Genomic DNA, 21,798 nt, shown 5'->3' on the forward strand with positions numbered 1-21,798 from the left:
CAGGAGTGAACAGGTGTACAGAAACCGGAAGAGTTATCATTCTATGAATGTACAGATGGTATGTTTGGCAGACCAGTACATCTCCCATGTGAATGCCATGTTCCCTGGCTCAGTGCATGACGCCTACATCCTGCGGAATAGCAGCATCCCTTATGTGATGGGTCAACTCCAGAGGCACCGTCTGTGGCTATTAGGTGAGCCCCTGGAAGCAAGACAGTGGGAATAGTTGTCTGGGGTTATCCCTACAGGTTAGTGTGTGTCTAACAGTTGTCCCTCGCCATTTGCAGGTGACTCTGAGTACCCCAACCTGTCATGGCTACTGACCCCAGTGAGGAATCCCAGGACCAGGGCAAAGGAACGCTACAATGAGGCCCATGGGCGAACTAGGAGGGTGATCGAGCGGACCTTCGGCCTCCTGAAGGCCAGGTTCAGGTGCCTGCATATGACAGGTGGATCCCTATTCTACTCACCAAAAGAAGGTGTGCCAGATCATCGTGGCCTGCTGTATGCTTCACAACTTGGCTTTGCGATGACAGGTGCCTTTTCTGCAGGAGGAAGGTCCAGATGGCGGTGTTGTGGCAGCTGTGGAGCGTGTGGACAGTGATAAGGACGAAGCAGAGGAAGAAGACATGCAGAACAGGGACTCAGTGATCCAGCAATATTCCCAGTGAAACGCAGGTGAGAATACATTCCTGCCTACTACATGTACTTTTACACTACTACCTCTATCCTGTTTGTCGTTTTCACCCAGTGTATGGTCACTGAGTTGTCACTTTCCCTTACGGTTTCACAGATGTGGGTCCCAACGTGTGTCATCTGCTTACATTCCTCATGGACTAGAGCTGTGTGACATAGGTATGTTGACATTACTATTTCAAGAACATTTTGTCACTGTAATTGCAAATACAGTATTTCAAAATCACAGACAGACTCCAGATAATTTTGTGCTTTAGTTGTGTTTATTTAAATGCAAATTATTGGAGGGGGAAGTTAAATGGTGAGGGGTGATGGCGGAGGAGTGTCCATGGCAGAGTCCAGTCTCTTAGTCTCACAGGTGCATTGCCCATATGGGCATAGGAAGTGGAGCTGGGGCAGTTTAATTATGGACAGGGTGACAAAGTGCGACAGTGGGATGACAATCAGGGTGGCCTCACTTCTTGGCGGGCGTCTTGCTCTGTCTTGTTCCTGGATCTCAGGGACCGTTTGCAGGGTGGTTCTCCCTCTGCAGGGGGTGGTGTGCTGGTGTGGTGGTCCTGTTGTGGGCGTCCTGTCCACTAGCGCCGGCAGAGGTGGTGGGCAGTTCATCGTCCATGCCAGTGTCAGGGGCCCCTTGGAGTGCCACAGTGTCCCTCCTGGTGTTGAGTACTTCCTTCAGCACCCCTACGATGGTGCCCAGGGTGGAGCTGATGGTTCTGAGTTCCTCCCTGAAGCCCATATACTGTTCCTCCTGCATGCGCTGGGTCTCCTGAAACTTGGCCAGTACTGTTGCCATCGTCTCCTGGGAGTGGTGGTATGCTCCCATGATGGAGGAGAGGGCCTCGTGGAGAGTGGGTTCCATTGGCCTGTCCGCCCCCTGTCGCACGGCAGCCCTCCCAGTTCCTCTGTGTTCCTGGGCCTCCGTCCCCTGAACCGTGTGCCCACTGCCACTGCCCCAGGCCCCTGTTGTTGTTGGGGTGGTGGGTTATCCTGGGTTCCCTGTAGTGGTGGATACACAGCTGATTGACGTGTCCTGAGGACGGAGGTATGGGCCCGCTGGGTGGGTGCTGTGCTGGTGTTTCCAGAGGGGGGAAGGTCTGTGGTGACCTGTGCCTGTGTGAGGGGAACCGACTGTCCCAAGGCCCCCGATGGGCCGGGCTGGTCATCTAGAGTCAGTTGGACAGAGGTGTTGTCATCACTGTGGGGTTCTTCTGTGGGTGGAGTGGACTGGTGACGTTGGGTAGGGGTCCTGCAGGGGTGGAAAGGCATGATTATTGCATCTGTGTGTGGCATGGTGTGCAATGGGTGGGTGACCGTGTACCCCAGTGCTGGCATTCCTGTGTGGACCTTGTGTGATGATGGTTTAGGGGGGTGTATGGCTATGTGCAGTCTGCATGCTTTGGTGATGGGTGTCCATGCTTTGTTGTTGCATTCAGGGCTTGGTGTTGGGATGGCTGGTTTGTGATATTGGTATATTTGTGAGGAGTTGGAGTGATAGGGGTGAGGGCGAGGGTGGGGGTATGTGATAGCATGCAGGTAGGGTGGGGGATGTAATAGTTAAGATTTGACTTACCAGAGTCCATTCCTCCACCTACTCCTGCGAGGCCCTCAGGATGCAGAATCGCCAAGACCTGCTCCTCCCATGTTGTTAGTTGTGGGTGAGGAGGTGGGTGTCTGCCGCCAGTCTGCTGAACCGCTAGGTGGTGTCTTGAGACCACAGAACGCACCTTCCCCCGTAGGTCATTCCACCTTTTCCTGATGTCCTCCCGATTTCTTGGGTGCTGTCCCACTTCGTTGACCCTGTCCACTATTCTTCGCCATAACTCCATCTTCCTTGCAATTGAGGTGTGCTGCACCTGTGATCCCAATAGCTGTGGCTCTACCCGGACGATTTCCTCCACCATGACCGTGAGCTCCTCCTCCGAGAACCTGGGGTGTCTTTGCCGTGGGTGGTGTACGTGATGTGTGGGGTGGTGTGTGTGGTGATAAGTGTGGTGATATATAGTGGTGTGTTGTGTGAGGTGCGTGGAAGTTGTGTGGGTGATGGTGTTATGTGCCTGTGGATACTGTTGTATTTGCTGGTGGTTTCTCTCTCTGTGCTTCATTCTCAATTTTCATCGTAGGGGTTTGTGGGTGCTGTGGGTGTGTGTTTTATATTGTATTGGGTGTGTGGGAGTGGTGGTGGTTGTATGTGTCTCAGGTGTGTGTATTTCGAATTGTCCAATGTGGTTGTGTTTTGTAAATGTGTGTGTATTTTGAGCGCGGTCGGTGTGTATCGCCAATGGAATACCGCGGTTGAAAGACTGCCGCGTGGATTCGTGTGTCGTGATAGTGTGGGCGTATTTCTGTTGGCGTGACGGTGGAGGTTCTGTTTTCGCCAGTTTGTCACTGACCTTTGGTGTGGCGGACTTGTGTGGGTGTCTGAATTTTGGCGGGTTCCGAGATGTGGGTCATAATAGCTGTGGCGGAATTCCGCAGCCACGGCGGTGTGTTGGCGGTCTTCTGCACGGCGGTAAGTGGCTTTTACTGCCAATGTTGTAATGACCCCCCATATGTCCTACCTTAACCATACACTGCACCCTGCCCTTGGGGCTACCTAGGGCCTACCTTAGGGGTGCCTTACATGTAAGAAAAGGGAAAGTTTAGGCCTGGCAAGCGGGTACACTTACCAAGTCGAATTTACAGTTAAAACTGCACACACAGACACTGCAGTGGCAAGTCTGAGACAAGATTACAGAGCTACTTATTAGGGTGGCACAACCAGTGCTGCAGGCCCACTAGTAGCATTTGATTTACAGACCCTGGCACCTCTAGTGCACTTTAATAGGGACTTACTTGTAAATCAAATATGCCAATCATGGATAAACCAATCAATAATACAATTTTACACATGGAGCATATGCACTTCAGCACTGGTTAGCATTGGTAAAGTGCTCAGAGTTAAAAAGCCAACAGCAACAGGTCAGAAAAAATAGGAGGCAGGAGGCAAAAAGATTTGGGATGACCCTGCAAAAGCAAAAAAGTCCAACAATGATACATAAACAGTCATTCCAGTCTTTAATACACAGCTATGATTCCTGAGGTTGGGTTTAATGAAAGTTTTTTTAACTACTTCTGCAACTACGCTAAAGGAAGCTGGTCATGTAAACACATAAATGCATGTAAATAAGATATTACAATAGTGGACACTAAAGAAATTTTAAGATACACTTAAACACAAGTGAACTTATGGTGTGGCTTGTTGTTCTATGCACTTTGGCCATCCTCCAATCCAAATCCAGATAGCATGCCTTAAGAGAAAACAGGGGCGTGAATTTTTCTCTTTAACAAATTACCAGGATGTATTTCTATTCCACCAAGGTCATGTTGGTTTAATTCAAGAAGTGAGGTAAAGTCCTATATCAGGTTAGACTGAATATTAAGCAACAGGTCCTCTGGCAGCATAAAAGATGACCGATTACTTCTATTAATAGACAGAGTAGAAAATACATAAGTGCTGGGACAGGAGGGGATTATGGATCAGAATGTCCACTTAGTAGGATTTAAAAAGCATAACTCACATCAGAGAATGAGCATCTAGAAGCTAAATTGAATGCATTAAAGAGGATGCAGGCTAGGATAAAATTGAATAAGGAGGTGCTTTGTTACCCTGGCCCAGTGGCGGCCAGTCCTTTAGGGTGGAGGGGCCACGGCCCCCCACCTTTTGCCCCCCATGAAGAGTGTCTGTCAGACTGAACAAAGGTCAGCCTGACAGACACTCTCCATGGTCAGGTCAGGCAGCCAGGAGCAGACATGCGCGATTTGCGCAGACTCCTGGCTGCCTGAGCTGAACTTTGCTGGGCTGAGGAGATCACAGCTCCTATGGGCGGGACCTCCTCAGCCCAGCAAAGGTGCCTCGAGGCCCTTGGGTGACGAGGAAAGCATCACCAATTGACACTCGCCCTGGGTGCTTCAGTTTAAGCCCTGAAGTGCCCAGGGCGAGTGTCAATCAGTGACACTTCGTCACAGAGTGGGGTGGGGTGGGGTCAGCAGTCTCACTGACTCCATCCCGCTCTGTGACCTGGAGGCCGAAGGTAAGTGTGCGTGTTTGTATGTGTGTGATGTTTCAAATTGAATGTTTGGTGCGCGAGTGCATGTTTGAATGGTATGAATGTTTTTAATGGATGTGCGTGCGTGCATGTGTGAAAGAATGAGTGTGTGTGATGTTTTAATAAATGTTTGGTGCGTGCGTGCATGTGTGAATGGTATGAGTGTTGTTAATGGATGTGCATGCGTGCATGCGTGTCTGTGTGTGAAAGAATGAGTGTGTGTGTGTGTGCCCTGCCCGCCCCCCTCCCTCCTAAAGCTGCCGGCCGCCACTGCCCTGGCCTGCCATTGATTGTTTGCTTTGAATATCAGAGAAAGGCTTCAACATAGCGGTATTTGTATACAGATATTGGCAGTTGCTTCTTTACTTCATCCTTGATACTTTGAATAAATTAAGCACCTAATCACGTGGCACTATTTGGTGTCAGAATGGGACAGAAAATAGGCTGGATACAAAGATAAAAGTGGACCCATTAGCAAATCAGGTAGATAAATGTATGGCACACACTTCCATATTGGGACCATTTTGAACTTGTAAAAGAACAGTATATAGTTGTTTTGCAAAGTATGGGGGCCGCATGCATTTGTGCTTTCTGTAGGCAATGTTTGTCATAATGTCAGGGAGAATCAGAATTAAAAAGTGGCCCACAAGACCACAAAACAGGCCCACACACAGCAAAACAACTGGTCCACACACTGACCTCTCCGACCAGCCATTTGGGCACTGCCTACCTGCCCTACAAAGCAGTCTGATTCTGGTACTATTTAGTCTTGTGATAAATGATAAACTGCTTGATATGTCCCACTATGAATGTAGAAATTAGGTTGTCATCATTAGTTGTAAATACATGGGAACAGAAAGCAGTCTGTTTGCTTTTTATGTTCATACTAAACAATTTGCCAGCAGAGATCAAATGTCCTTTTCGTTTTTTTACATATTGTTAATTGGCTTACTCTTTATTTAAACAAGGAGACGTCATATTTAATGTGCATTTTTCCTTGGTCCTGCTGTCATTCTGTTTCCTATGAACACAGGAATCTGAATCTTACTACTTCAGTTGTCGTGCAGCGATATCTGCAGATGTTAGTGTGCTTACAATGCTTATAGTAAAGAGATGGCTCAGGTGATCTCTAAGTAACTTGATGAAATATGAATGTCCATTTTGCACAGTGAATGCAATGTTTCTTTTTATTCATTTCTTTTTTTACATAAAAAGGCTCTCCTCACAGGAGATATATACCAGGACGAAAGGAAAATGTAATCAAAATACACAATGGCCTGTGAGGACTGTCCTGCTGGCCCTGCAAAAGAAAAAAATAAACAATACACTCCAATCAGGAGCCTGTCCTCCTCTACAAGGCTTGAAATATAAAACTATTGAGTTTGATTCCAAGTCCTTGTCTAATGTCAGTGGCAGTATTTGTGAGCCTTCAATATTTAAAGTTTACCTAAGTTTTCTCTCGAACACTCATTGATATACAGATTGTAAGATCAATATTTACTATTTAAGATGAGTACAATGGGGCTACTCTAAATGATATAGGCCCTCATTATGTCCCTGGTGGCCCCGTGCTTGCTATACCACCAGATTCAAGCTAGCCTGGCTGATCAAGGTGGATACCCTGAAATCGGTCCCAGGATGCTTTTTTTGGGTCAAGGGAGGACCTGGTCTGGCAGTTCAGACTGCACTGTTCCCATGGGGAACAGGGTCAAGACTGATTTGCATATGGCTGTCTCCAAACTTGAATGGCACGGCAAGCAAAAAAACTAATGGATGAAAACCAGATCTGTGACTGGGGGTAAATGTTTGATTTGCTCTGCATTGCATCCATCAGCTGTTGTTTTTGCATTTGTCGTCCCAAGTGGGAAGGGTATGCCCAGACGTGGGTCCCGTGCTTGCTATGCCACCGGATTCAAGCTAGCCTTGCTGATGAAGAGTGATACCCTGAAACTAGTCCCAGGATGCTTTTTTCTGGTCTAGGGAGGACCTGTCCTGGCAGTTCGGCCTGGACTACTCCCATGGGGAACAGGGTCAAGACTGATTTGCATGTGGCTGTCTCCAAACTGGAATGGCACAGCAAACAAAAACCAAATAGATTAAAACCAGATATGTGACTGGGGATAAATGTTTGATTTGCGCTGCATTCTGTCCATCATATGCTGTTTTTGCATTTGTCGCCCCAAGTGGGAAGGGTATGCCCAGACGGGGGTCCCGTGCTTGCTATGCCACCAGATTCAAGCTAGCCTGGCTGATCAAGGGTGATACCCTGAAACCGGTGCCAGGATGCTTTTTTCTTGTCCAGGGAGGACCTGGCCTGGCAGTTCGGGCTGGACTGTTCCCATGGGGAAAAAGGGTCAAGACTGATTTGCATATGGCTTGGTCCAAACTGGAATGGCATGGCAAGCAAAAAACAACTGCTGGATTAAACCCAGATCTGTGACTGGGGGCGAATGTTTGATTTGCTCTGCATTCCGTCCATCATCTGTTGTTTTTGCAAATGTTATAATGAGGGCCGTAATGATTGGTGAAGTGGGACTAAAGTTCTACATTGCAACAGGTGCCTCAGGTTCTTATCATGGAATATTGTAGAGAACTAAATAAAAACTTGTCAGTCATTTGGTACAGTAATACATCATTCTGTCCTGATTTCTCAGGAGAATTGGTTGCTGCACAAACTAGATACAAGGTTTTTTCAAACATTTTATAACCAATGCAGAATGGGAAAAAGGGATTAATACGTGTGTATTCTCAGTGCATAACTAAATAGGTTAAACCCTTTACACAGAAATTGGAGACATTCATCAATATCTACTTTTCCTGTTCACTTCTTAGCTAAGAAGGAAAGAGAAAAGTAAAAAAAAATACTATCCTTATGTCTGGTTGAAAAGAAATGAATTTGTGGTTGATTTAAATGGCACAAATGAAGAAATCTATCAGAAAAACTCAGGATGCTCTTATTTTACAGCACGAGATGTCACCACACACTTATAGTCTGTTCCCCATAATTTTCTGTGAGTGATTTTGTCTTACTCTTGATATAGGTGTGAAGCTGCTTCTCTGTCCAGAGTGTCCAAAACTTTGGGCAGAGGTTTGCAAGGCACCATCTTGATGTTGTTCAAGATTTGTGCTGTATCTCTCACAAATAATTATTTTTTCAGCCATTATTCTGTTTTGAAGGCAAATAATCAAATGAGTAATGAGCTATTTTTGTTCATCTAGGACAGAGATTCTCTGCCTCCTGACTGTAAAGATTACACTGAAGGACATATCTTTAAAATTCCCTGAATTCCACTGAGTCTCTGGGGTAATTAGTGAGTGAAGGGCCTGATTTAGAGTTTGATGGATTGGTTACTCCATCACAAACTTGACTGATATCCCGTCGTCGGCATTTGTACTAAGGCAGATGATATATTCATCATATCCACGTATGGACTAACCCATCCAACAAACTCTAAATCAGACCCTAAATCAGAATTTCTATGAAATTGCACATTTTATTTTAGGAAAAGGGAAATATGGATCTTTCATAAAATTTGTGAGTACATAAAGATATACTTTTAATTTTCAAAGGTATTTTTTGCAGAGTAAAACATAAGCCATACCCTCTTTTAGTTTGTTTTAATTTCTTATTTTTATTGACTTGTCCTAATCTTCACAGTCAGGTTTGTTTGGGTTTCCAAAGTGATCAGACAATAAGGAGTATTTTTATACTCTGTCTGCACTGAATTTGCGTCAGAATTTTTTATGCAAATTTGGCCCAAACCTAACACCATATTTATACTTTGACCCCCGAGCCTGTGAACACCAAAATCCCGCTGTGTGCGTCATTTTCTTGATGCGCGAAACTGCCTTGCGTTAATGACATGCAAAGTAGACGTTCCCGTCCCAAAAATGACTTAAACACCTGTGCGCCATATTTATTCTACCGCTCAAAAATCCCGCATGGCTGGGAGGCGGAGGCGGAAAATGGCGCACAGCCCAATTTGTGTAGAAAAATAACGCCTGGGTCAGGGCAGGCTTTAAAATGGGGCAAACACACCAGTACTTAAGGAAAACACACACAAGCAACATCAGAGCTCAAAAAGGAAGACACGGAGGTGCTATTCATCCAGCATGCATGACAATGCAGAGCACAGGACCAACAGCAGCAGCTTCCACCACACCAGCAGGGACCCAAAAGGCAACGCAGAAGGCAGGAGAGGATACTCAGGACCAGGACAACCTTTCAGGGCCTCAGAGAACATTACATCATCCAGAGGTAGAGACTAAATTGGCAAGCCATACAGCAGCTGCTGCGCAATATTGAGCCACAGTTGGCACCCAGCTTATTTACACCCCACATCATTCCACCAGAGACCAAGCTACTTGCTGTCCTCCACATGTTAGCAAGTGGCTCTTCTCAAACCACTGGTGCCCTGGTTGCTGGGATCTCACAGCCCTCATTCTCTGCCTTCCTACCAAAGGTACTGGATGCCATCATCTCCCTCACACCCTGCCACATCAGCTTCTCCAACACACAGCAGAAGCAGCAGGAGACCAAGCAGGGCTTCTACCAAATCAATGGCTTCCCACACGTGCTTGGTGCCATTGACTGCACACATGCACGGATTGTGCCACCTGCTGCAACCGAGCATCTATACCGCAACAGGAAGCACACACACTCCATCAATGTGCAGGCCATTGTGGATCTCCGGGGTTTGATCACCAACATTGTGGCAAATTATCCTGGGAGTGTACATGATTCATTCATCTTCCGCCACTGCAACATCAATCAACACTTCCAGGATGGACAATATGGAAATGGCTTACTTGTTGGTAAGTACAGAAACCTACTTACCACTGCACAGAAACCTTGTAGGACATACAACACATACACCACTACATTGACACGTGGCCATGAAGACACTCAGGTTGTGACATTGCTAGTCATGTTTGATATCCTGACCCAATCGGATACACAACCAGGGACAAATGACAGATGCAAATAACAACAGATGCCACTCCAGAGCCACAAGGGACCAAATTAAAACCACACAGTGCCAATGACATGGCCTTAACTGGCAGTACAACTTGGAAGAAGAACCGTCCAACATCACATCAATAACACTCAATCACACACCCTTCTAAGCAATACGTACTGTGTAAGGGGTATGCAATGTGTTTCGCTGCAGGTCAAACACCATGACACACATAGCATGAGGATGAAGAGTAAAATTAATGAGGCATGGAATCATTGAGGCTGTACCAACATCTCACATCACTCCTGGGATGACATTTCCCACTACCAATAAGCAAGTGGACTGTGCAAAGAACACATATTGAGGTGGCAATATTGCAAAGTGCACATTGCTACACATACGGATTGAGACAATTACACATAGACACAACAGATGTACAGGCATATGGACCTTCTGGCAATTAAACCTTCACCCCCACAACCAAGTTAGCCACATTACGTGGACCAGGTTGAGTAGTGTAGGTACACGTTTAAATATGAGCCAACTCGTGAGGGCAGAAAAATAGGTTTGCATGGAACTTGTCAAACATGGGATATTTCTGCATTGTTAATTGTCAACACTTCCGTGCTACCAACTTATGGAGATGTATTGTACATTGTCACCTAGCCAAATCAAAGGGCCTCACTGATCTGTAACAAATTCTAAATTAGATGGGATGTTCATATAGATGCAACTGTGTTACCACCACTGTGGAATGGATTCTGTGTATGGAAGTATCATGTCACCCCCAGTTAAGACACATGGACACCTCTTTCACATGACATAATGCATGGGAGTGCACAATGTACTGCAAGTCTACAAAAATACCGCTGACATCCGGTCAAACACCAGTTCAGATAATGAAACAACCCAATGCAGATGGTACATCCTAGAAGCCTAGGATTCAACACAATAACACAAACACATATGAGTCACAGACAACACATGATAACAACTGCCATGCAAAGTGATAATCATGGTGCAACTCCATCAACATTGTTCACTCATTTTCTCTTTCAGCTGATCAGGGGTATGGGATCCAGCCATGGATCATGACCCCATTTGCAAACCCAAGCACTGCAGCAGAGTGTGCCTATAATGAGGCACATCGGAGGACACACACCATAGTAGAGAGGACCTTTGGCATCCTGAAGTCAAGATTCAGGTGCCTCAACATCACCGGAGGCAGCCTCTTCTATTCACCAGAAATGGTCTGCAAGATCATTCTGACCTGTGCCATCCTGCACAATACATGTGTAAGGAGGAACAATCCCCTCTATGAACCAGACCCAAAAATGCCTGAAGAGGAGGAAGAGGAGGATGCTGTCCATCAACATGAGGGGGACCATCCAAACAGTGCTGCAGGATTGCGTAGGAGACAACACATTGTACAAAACTTCCTTTGACTATAGTCACCATCACAACTTTCTTACCATATCTCATTAAACACCTAATCTAATCACTAAATCATGGCATGGGTAATTATTTAAGCATGACATGATCACTAGGAATCACAATCAGAGTTTAATCTCATGAAGCAGTGCAGTAATACAGATTAGGATACTGAAAAAGCCATATCAAATTTTTTGGGTATGAATGTACACCTAACTTGATTTCACATTTGAACGGCAATGTCAGAGTAGCATAACTATGGGACACATCCATGTTGGCAACATGGTTCATTGCAGCATATGGCACACAACTAAGACACCATCAATCACATGTAAAAAACCTGCTTCATACATGAGTCAGTGGATTTGCAATTGCATTAGTAACATGAATGTATGACCACACCCTTGACAGCAGTAAGTGTGACATCAGCTATCTCTGCAAGGAGCATGTGTGCCAAGCAGTCCATGTAAGCTGCAAATGGATAGCACGAGTGCCCCAAGTATGACAAGCATTGCTCACAAGACATGCCCTGTGCATGCCATCCCAGCTTATAAGTTATGTCACAGGCATTTATTCAGTCACTCCTCACCCTTCTCTAGGTGGCCCTGTAACAGGACTATTTGTACCCTGATAGTCCATCATCTACACATGCCCAGACTCACATTCTGACTCCAGTGTGCTTCCCTCTTTAGTATGGCATGCCATAGTCCTAGTTCATCTGACTGCATGGACTACAGGACCCAAAATACACTGCCTGGTGGTCTGTAGGACCTGTAACCATCTGTCCATTGATTCCCATGTGAAAGGTACTGTTGGTCCTTTGAGCTGGATTCACACCTACAGGATTTCTGAGAGACTGAAGCTGTACACACCTGTGAGCACTTCCATGCAGACCAGCCATTTGAACCTGCACTGCCATTGCCGCTGCCTGGAACGGCTTAGAAACTGCCACTTTCTGAATATCCTTGTTGTGCATTGCTGTATAAACCACTTGTGTAACACAGCCCTTGGGTTATTGTGTGACTTTGCAACCCACAGCACAAATCCAGTTTTAATTTTCCACAGTGTTGTTCAAGCTTTTCCCAGTCTGAGTCTGCTCACTGTGCATTTGCTTGTTCATGTTAGTTCCTGACAGAGTGTGCATCCTGTTAGCCTGATTGTTACCTGTCTTTGTGTTACCATAGAGGTTCCCGTGGCTACATTTGTCTCATAGTTGCTTTCCATGCCCTCACTTTCCTCCTGGGGTGTTGTGTCTGGTAGGTCTACGATGAATCCACAAATATATTGTATAGTTTAATCAGTTTACATATGGTATGAAGGTCTGGGACATGTATTAAATAGCCTAATCCCAGCACTATCTCTTGTCTGTGTTTCATGTATGCATGAGTGACAAACAGTGACAGTGTACTATGGCTGTATGTATGGATTGGGAATGGTGCCACCAGCACAAAAAACAATGTTTGCTAATGTGCATGAATGGACAAAACATGTTTGTGCCCTCACGGTCCACTCACACATTCACATTGGCTGCAACCCAATGATGGTGGTTGTTTGGTGACTAGCTGTGAGATTAATCAGGACAGAGGCACTGATGTTCCCTGTTGCAGTGGGAATTTTCAATTGCACCCTGTGTACAAATGTTTTGATGAAAGCTGCCGGGTTCTATTTACTGATCCATTACGTTTGTGAGCACACCAAGGTTACCTGTTGTCAGCCTCATAAAACGTCTGCAGTGCCATAGCTCAAATATCCCCAGGTGTGTTGTCGATTCCCCTTTGGCTTTCGGTCAATTCTGCTTTGAAGGATAGTCTGTTAATGCAGGGAACGGATCCACAGACTCATGAGTAGACATGCACGTAACAGTGACAAAATGGAGGACAATAATGACACCGGGTACACAGGGCCACACAATTGAAGTGGACACCTTTGTGCAATTAACCACTGAAAACATGTGAACACATGCAGCTTGGTCTGCTGATCCTCCACTGCCAGACGAGAAACATAGGTCATATATAGGACTCAAACTGTGGAGTGACATTACATTTTTGGATTGTTTTCTGACTCTGATCCACAAACACTGTACCTACATAGCATTTTCAAATGACTGACTCATGGCTAGTATACAAACAAGTTACCAGCATGTGGTATCCAACATTCCTGTACATGTGATGGCTTACTCATTGCCATTATCAACCGTCCTCTATGTATCCTGTGCATAGTTTGTCATGGGAGATGCATTGTTCCAAAAGTCAGTGCAGTTCACACAGCATTAGATGCTGCGTGTACGACAAACACATATCCTGACTCCTATCTACACTGAATAGTTTGTGATGGTTATCCACATTTACAACACATGCACATTAATGAAAGCACGTCTTGTGACGTTCACACAGAGGCCCAACAAAAATTAAAATAGACAATTCACAGACATTGACACACAGGCAATGAGTTAATGTACTAAGTTGTGTAGTCTTGCTATCCTCTATTGACGCACAATCTGCTCAAACTGGGTAATACTAATTTTTAGTCCAAAAGTTTAGGTATCTATTGCATCAGTGAAGAGTGCTCCTCTGCTACAACAACATGAGTATCATGGTCCACAGTAGTGTGGTCTGCCACATGTGCCCAAACACTGGAATACACAATGCAGGTGCAAACAGCCTATCTCTGTACAGTTACAGCTGTCATGTACTTATAAAATGTGAGAAATGACACAAACACAGTAAAAGAAATATATTTTGATGCAAACGTGTCAAAAACGATGCATATGCGTCAACAATCACCCCATATGCGTTGGAAAATTACGCTAACAGCCAGTATACATCCATTGGCCCCAAGCGGTAATTCCTACAGTGTACCCCATGAAATTAGTTACCAAACCAAATATTTGGAATTATGAATGCAGGGTCATTTTTAAGCATTTGGGTAAAAAAATTGACTCACAGACTGCAAGCGTCATAAAATTTTGACGCATCATAATAAAAAAGCACTGCATTTGAGGCAGGAAGTGATGTAATAGGATATCCTATTTACAGAAATGGTACAGTGGGTGTACTTTCACTTTCACTTTGCAGTCTGTGATTTTTCTAGACTGTGTGGCTGTGCTTAGAGTTTTGTCTGTTCAATTTGTGCTTTTGTCTCCTGTGTGCCATCCTATTTGTCATCTGTTTTATTTGTAATTGTCTCAGTTGTTCATTGTAAGTGTGTATTTGTCTTATTTGGTGTCTAATTTTGTCTTTGTACTGTTGGGAGTCTGTAGTGGGTATTGTTAGTTTGGGGATAGTTGGGCTGTTTGTGGGTTACTTAACTTTCATTTCCCCCCCTTCTTTCCCTTTATTTTCCTCTGTACTCTCTATTAATCCTATTATTTCTGTCATTTTGGGTAGGCCACGTCTGCGGAGAATGGGTGAGGAGGAGCTGGGGGCATTCATTTGGCTGGTGTGCCACTTCCTCCCCCTGATGATTGAAGCAGGTGGCATGGTGATACAAGGGTATCACACAGAGGCGAGGAGGCTCAGGTGGTCCAAGGTGCTGTACCATCTGCGTTGCATTTTCAACATACCTCGCAACTGAAGCACCGCTGGGCTGACCTTGTTGCCAGAGAGCAAGACCTGCTGCACCACCTGGGTGTTGTGATTGGTGGCCCTGTTGGTAAGTACAATTCAGAGTAATGTGCACATTCAAATGCTCTGTAGTGACAGTAGCAGATTTGTTGATATGCTGCAGACAATGTTTTTGGACATGTGGAATGCAAGTTAAACATACAGTGGCTCTGAGTTATACAAAGATTGCGACATATTACCGTCATTTGTTGACACAACAGCTGCACAAACTTACAAAACACAACTTGATCTTGTAAATTAGTGCTGCTTTCACGTCAATAGATGATGGTAATGTGGCTCAAACATATGTTTTATCCATGGTCTGTGAGTGTACCAGGAAAGAGATGTTTTTCACAAGCTAAAGCAAGGAATTAATGTATTCTCCAATTATTTTGAATACATGTCTGAACTTTATTCTGGCCCATACGTACAAATTTCTTCCTAACCTTAGGTAATATCCTAGGCTGATAGTTTGACTTGGTTGTGCCACAATTAAATTAGGAATGGATGCCAAAGTAATGCACACGGGTTAATATCTAAATGTTTTGTGCTACTTTCCATAGCTGTAGCGTAAAACATTAAGCAAATGATACAAATTGAGGGATAACAAATATCCCTGGCCCTCTGTTCATTGTACCGGTGTGTTTTAAATTGGTCTTGGGCATAATAGCTGGAATTGAGCTGATGCATTTGCCATCTGTGTTACTTTATAGCCATGAACTTCTCATAAATTATTGAGTCATCATGGGATTTATGAATATAGGGAATGCATGGTCACAATGTATTACTAGCATGATGTTGTGCAAAGTCCCTAAGCAATTCCATCATACATATAAAGTTTCCAAATACTTTGCTAGTTTACGTTTGGTGCACCCCTGCTGATGTAGTGCAGTATATGTACAATAGCTACTGAAGCTAACTTCAGTATGAAGGCTATCACAGACATGGGCGTTTGCTAAAATCAGAAGTCCAGCATTCCTGTGACTGCTGCCATTCCAAAGGTACATACAAATTCAAACCTACATCACCATGATTGGCACAGTAGGACATTTGCTAAACCATGTTTCAATAATGGGACAGTGTCAGTTTGCTGTATACCCGCTGATCTCCCAACTTTCCAAATGTAAGATGATGAATGTAGCTAACTGTGCATTCCAATACACAATATGGGTACACAGGGCAATGAGTGACACACTTCAGGTGCAATGACTACACCTGTGCCCATGCATTCTGTCATGGATGACCAAAATATACACTGTCAGCATATATTTGTTTGTTGTATTCATTTTGATAAATAGCCAGTATATGTTTATCGTCAGATTGTCATCAAGTAACTCACAGGATCCTGGCCATTATGGTGTCATGGGGGCATATGTGGCTCTGGGGATACCGTAAATCTAGCATATGTAAGCTGCACACAACACACGGCCCACATGTAAGGGACCATAGAAAGCATAATAAATCATGAGCTTAACTCAAACCACATGAGCATCACATAGTAACTGATTGTCCCTTGATGCACAAGCCACAATACCTGAGTGACTGGTATTGCAGTGCACCAGGAATGTGGCTTTGCATGTCTCTCATTACAACAAATGATGAAATGGAATACACTCTATAAATGAGTCTGCAACCAATTGAGCGATCATGTTTGTCACCACATAATAGTAAGGGCCACTGCATGTGAGCATATGTGTGTGTATCACTCACTGGAGTGACAGGGTCTATACATGTCTGCAGTGGTATGTATGTTGGAGTATCATCATGCGTGATGGGCTGGACTTTCAGATATAATGTCACACACAGTCATTTTACTTGAGAGTGTTATACAGTGTACAGACATTGAGCACATTTCAACATTCCATGCTTTCCAGGTAGACCTGCCCCTTACTCATTTGGAGAAGTGGCTCGATTTGCGGACCCAGACATATCCAGTAAGTGTTGATAATTCAGTTTTGTGTTGTGTTTGCAGCTGTTGTGTGATTGACTCCTGTGTGTTGGGCACATAGCAAGTTATGATGTGCTGGCACATTATCTGATATGTAACTTGACTGGAGTTTGACTTTTTTTTCTCCATATTTGAGTTGGACAATCAGTGGCGTAGAGTCTTATTTTGGGAATGTAGTGCAGCCCTGTAGGCATGGCCATGTGAATAGGGTGACATTTGTTGTTACATTTCTTGTAAAGAGCCATTTTCATGAGTTAGTCAGCAAGCCATACCCTGAATCTCACAGAATAGGGATGCCAAAGTATTACCCACAGACTTGAGCCTCCCTGTTCAATAATGAACTTGTTAGACTGTATGTTTGACTTCCTAGCAGCGTCTAGCTCCACATGTTGTGCTACGTGTATGTGGCACTTGAGCGCAATGTCATAGGTGTGCATGCAGCTCATGCCCAGATGGGTGCTTGCATCTATCTGCTTGTTGTAGGACAGGTATTGGTGGTATCAAATAATGTTGACAATTGTCTGCAATTACAAATAAATGTGGATGGGATTGTCCAATGTTTGTGCCTATCCTAGCTGGACACCCTCCTTACCTGTGGTGGACTGACTAAACCCATGTACAGCTGTCCAAAGCTTCATGGATGTCCTTGATGTTTGAAAGTATGTGTTGTTTGTCCATCCCCCCTGAGGCACAGGCTTAGGGTTATGAGGTATGTGTACGTAGGTTTGAGGATACAAGTGTAGTACACAGACATGTTAATCTGTAATTCATTTGTCCCAAATTAGGATACCCACTCTTGATTAGCAACTGCATACCATCCTGGCAATTCCATTTACAAATCACAGATCTTGTGGCCCTTGATTGTCATCCAGAAGATAGTCATTAGTTGGCCTGTCACATGTGAAGGAATTTCACCATTAGTTATGTGACTAATGGCAGAACAATGATACTTAGCACAATTAAGTGTGTACACATCTTTTTGAGCATTGCTGTGCTGTTAGATAGGACATGTGTAGGCTGCGTTGGCATGTACTTCCTCAGGAAGACTCCGTGATCTGTACGGTGATATGGCCTGTTTCAGCTACATTAGATGTATTTTGTGATTATCATCAGCAGCTGTATCACACAACGATGTAACTAATGTTTGCCTTTATCTTTTTTAACAGCAGCCAATATAGAGGCCAACCAGATCCGTGAATTTCAGAGGAGGGCGATACGTGACCACCACATTCTGGATGTAGAGTCTGGTTTCTGCCACATGGCACCGCCTTATCGCCATGTAAGAGCCTCAGGGGTGTGGAGGGCATTTGTCCAGGGGGGCCCATCTGTGTCCACAAGAGCCGCCACCACCAGCACCACTACTACAGCCCAGGTGGCAGTAAGGATGACAGCCACCACTGCAGGTCCATCAACATCCTCAGCTCCTGGACTACTGAGAGTAGCCCCTGCACCTCCCCCTCCAAGCATGGCAACACCAACTGGACAACCCTCTACAACTGGCACCCAGACCACCCCTGCTACAGTCATTGACAATGTTGAATTTCGTGCAATGCAACGTGACATGCAACAGATGTTGTGCAGACTGGACAGGCTGCAGCAGGAGGTGTCCCAGATAAACAAGAGGGTGCGTGGAACCAAGAAGATCCTGCGGAAGGCAAACTTGTGACTTTGATACCCTCACCCATGATTCCCTCCCCTCCCTGCTCTTTCCCGGTTCTTTTAATTAGTGGGTTTAGGGGGCTTAGTGTTAGGTTAGAATAGGCTGTTAGTTTAGGTAGTATTAGTGTGTTGGGGGCTGGAGGGTATGATATTTTTACATGTGTTTTCTTTGTAGGTGGGTGGGTGGGGGATGATGTTGCGGTTTTTCCGTATTTAAAAACATTAAAAAATAAAAAATCCCCCCCAAATATATTTGTTTAGTATAAGATAGTATGTGTTTAGGTTAATATATGTTGTCCTCCGTGTGTCCCGTCATATAAGGGGGGGTGGGGGGTTGATGTTTAGAGTGTTTAGTTAAATGTGATAAGTAAGTTTAGCTTAGGGTAGTTGGGGCCAGTTGTGTGTAATGTGTAGTTACGATAGGTTAGGTTAGTTAAGGTGTTTCCCCTAGTTTTAGCATCCTATTTTTACAGTTAAATAAATATGTAGGTACTCCTTTACAGTATGTGTCATATGCTTGGGAATCAGGGCCTTGGCATGGGTGAACAGTGTCAATTTAGTATTTGCATTTGTGTTTCATCCTGCATCCAAATCCCAATTGAGTTGTCACATTGGCAGCTACACCAAAGCTACTTCACTAAGAATCTGCCATCCATTGCACACACCACTCAAGGTTACTATGGTTCCCAATGTGTTGTTAAGTTTGGATGTATGTTTGCAATCTGTCATACTTTGAGCTCAGATTTGGTACTGAGGACACAGTGGTACGTCTGCCTGTAGCCTGATGCTTATGTGAACCCTGATAAGGTGAGTGATGGTATAATCTCATGTAGTATAGTATACATAACTCACACCTAACATTTCTTACATTGTATTCCCAGGTCACATATTTGTCCATACACTCGTACACAGCCATTCCTGCTGTATTGTGTGTGTGATGAAAAAATTGAGTCAAATGTCACATACCTAAAGATTGTCCGGAAGAAAAATTTGAAGACAATGATGTTCTGCTTAGACATCCCTTGAAGAAGACTTCTACTGTCCAACACAGCATTAGAATGTAATGTTTCTATTTACTTCAGATTTAACCCTCATGACGGGCAGCTGATGGTACAATCCAGACTACAGTGCATAGTTATCAGCCCACAATCTTTCAGGGCAGTTGTATTGACATTCGATGGGCATTGACATGAGGCAAACATCAATAATCTCTCTTATAGTTGATGTGTCACATTACACAGAGACAAAGTGGTTGTGTAAGTGCTATTTATTTTAAAGTGCTGTAGTGCTATATTTACATAGTCCAGGATTGTGAGTCCATTAGTGTGACGCCTTCCATTGTGATCCTGCACAAGTGCAAAAGGACATGTCATTGGACATGCTGGGGTGAAGTGTCATACAGTGCAGAGGGACATGAATTGCCAATAAGGTAGTGAGAGACAATCACAGAGCACAGTGTCAAGGTAAACAGTGGGCTGGAGAACAGTGCTTGTGAGCAGCTGTTGCAAGACTGGCATGGTACAAAGCACAGGACCTTGGTTATAAGTGCCCATGTGGCAGGGACTAGTGCTACTGGGTACTCTTACGGGTGAAGGTGATCTGTTCCACATCTTCATCTTCTGATGTGTGTGTCGTCTTCTCTGCCCTTGGTGGTGGTGGGTTTGAAGGGGCAACACACACTTCAATGTTTGAAGACTTGGAGTCAGAATTCCCTGTAGCTGCCAACTGTGGGGCTATTAAGGGCAGTACTGCAGCATGGAGGAGCTGCTGGTTCTTAAGGATACCAGCTACATCACATTGGTAGGCAGCCAGTTGGCCCTGAGGAGGTCAATATTGCATTTGTGCACGCGTTGAAAGGTTTGTTGTTAGAGGTGTTGTGTCAACTCCCTTACTGCTGTGCTGATTTCCTTCACACTTTGTTGAAGTTCTTGCAAGATTGATGTTCGCCCTTGCATGGCTCCTGCCTGTTCTGCAGTTGACATCATGCACAAACGCACCCCCTCTAGGCTGGCTGCCATATTTTGCATCCCCACCAGCACCTCCTTGGCCAGCTCCTGCTGTACTCCAGCCACAGTCCTCTCAAAGCTGGTGCCAGTGTCGTCAGAGTCCTCAGCTAGGCTGGAGCTGGCAGGTCGTACAATTGGGGTGGTTCCTCTGTGATGGCTGCTGTATCTGTGCTCCTCCTTGCGACTGAAGGTGGGGTCTGGAGGGTTCCAAGGACATCTTGGAGGGTCTGCTGGCTGATGTTTGTCAGCTCGTCATCCATGTCATCAGGGAAGTCCAGGACAGGCATATCCCCAGGAGAGCTATCATCCTCTGCAATGAGATATAGTACAATTAGTGTGTCTGTGTTGTGGCATTTGTAACGTAACGTGCCTGACTTCCTATTATTTGCACATTGTGATTTTGGTTCCTGTTCATTGTTCCTGTATTTAATATTAGCATTCTCCGAGGCCTATGCCCCACCTGCATGTCACATGTAGTGTGGGCAGTTTGGGGAATTGTCTGCATCACATCCTCTAGGTGTAAGTTCTGCCCACATTGTATGTTGCCACCTTATTGTACAACTCAACCCTCTGTCTACTTCCATTCTCATGTTGTGGCCTTGCACTGGCTGTGGGTGTTCTGATGGCACTTGCACCACACTTAACAATCTGGAACTGCCCCAGTCTCTGATATTTCACATCCAGCTATATGTTGCTGAGACCTAGCATATACTATGTATAGATTTGGATGTTTCATCAGCTAAAGCCTTATCACATACTCATGGAACATGAATACAGATGTCAGCATTGGTAGTGTGTAATGTTGATGTTGGGGAATGTGTGCTACATTGGATTGTACTGATGGTCCTAGCAGTGTTCCATTTCCTCTTCTAACTGTGCGGGTGTGTTTCACTAGCCGGTAACATATGTCCTCCCCCTCAATGCTGTTGTCTGAGCACTATGACAGTTGGGATGTTGCATGGTGTCATTGCAGCTATTGTGACCCAGGCACAGGGTGGACCCTGACAAGTGCAGGATGGGTATGATATTACTGCTGTGTACCTCATAATGTTTATGACAATGGCTGATGTTTGTAGAGACTATGGACATTCACTTTTGACAGGATTAGCACATTTTTAGTGATTACCGGGGGTTGATAACATTGTCATCCTGAACCTTCTAATTTGAGTGTGTTTTTCCATGGGCACGTAGCTGCCATTAGCTACTTGACCTGCACACACAGCAGAGGTGGTAGTGGCAACTGTTGTCAATGTTAAATTCCACTTGCGGATATGGCCTGAAACTGTTAATTGAGCCCTAGTTCATGTAGGGAGAATACCAGCTGTCATGTGACAGCAGGCCAGTTTTACATTGTACCCTACCCTCCTGGATTGCCTTTACCTTTCCAACATCCTTGGCATGGCAGCATAC

This window comes from Pleurodeles waltl, chromosome 9, assembly GCF_031143425.1.
Source record: "Pleurodeles waltl isolate 20211129_DDA chromosome 9, aPleWal1.hap1.20221129, whole genome shotgun sequence".
Taxonomy (NCBI): domain Eukaryota; kingdom Metazoa; phylum Chordata; class Amphibia; order Caudata; family Salamandridae; genus Pleurodeles; species Pleurodeles waltl.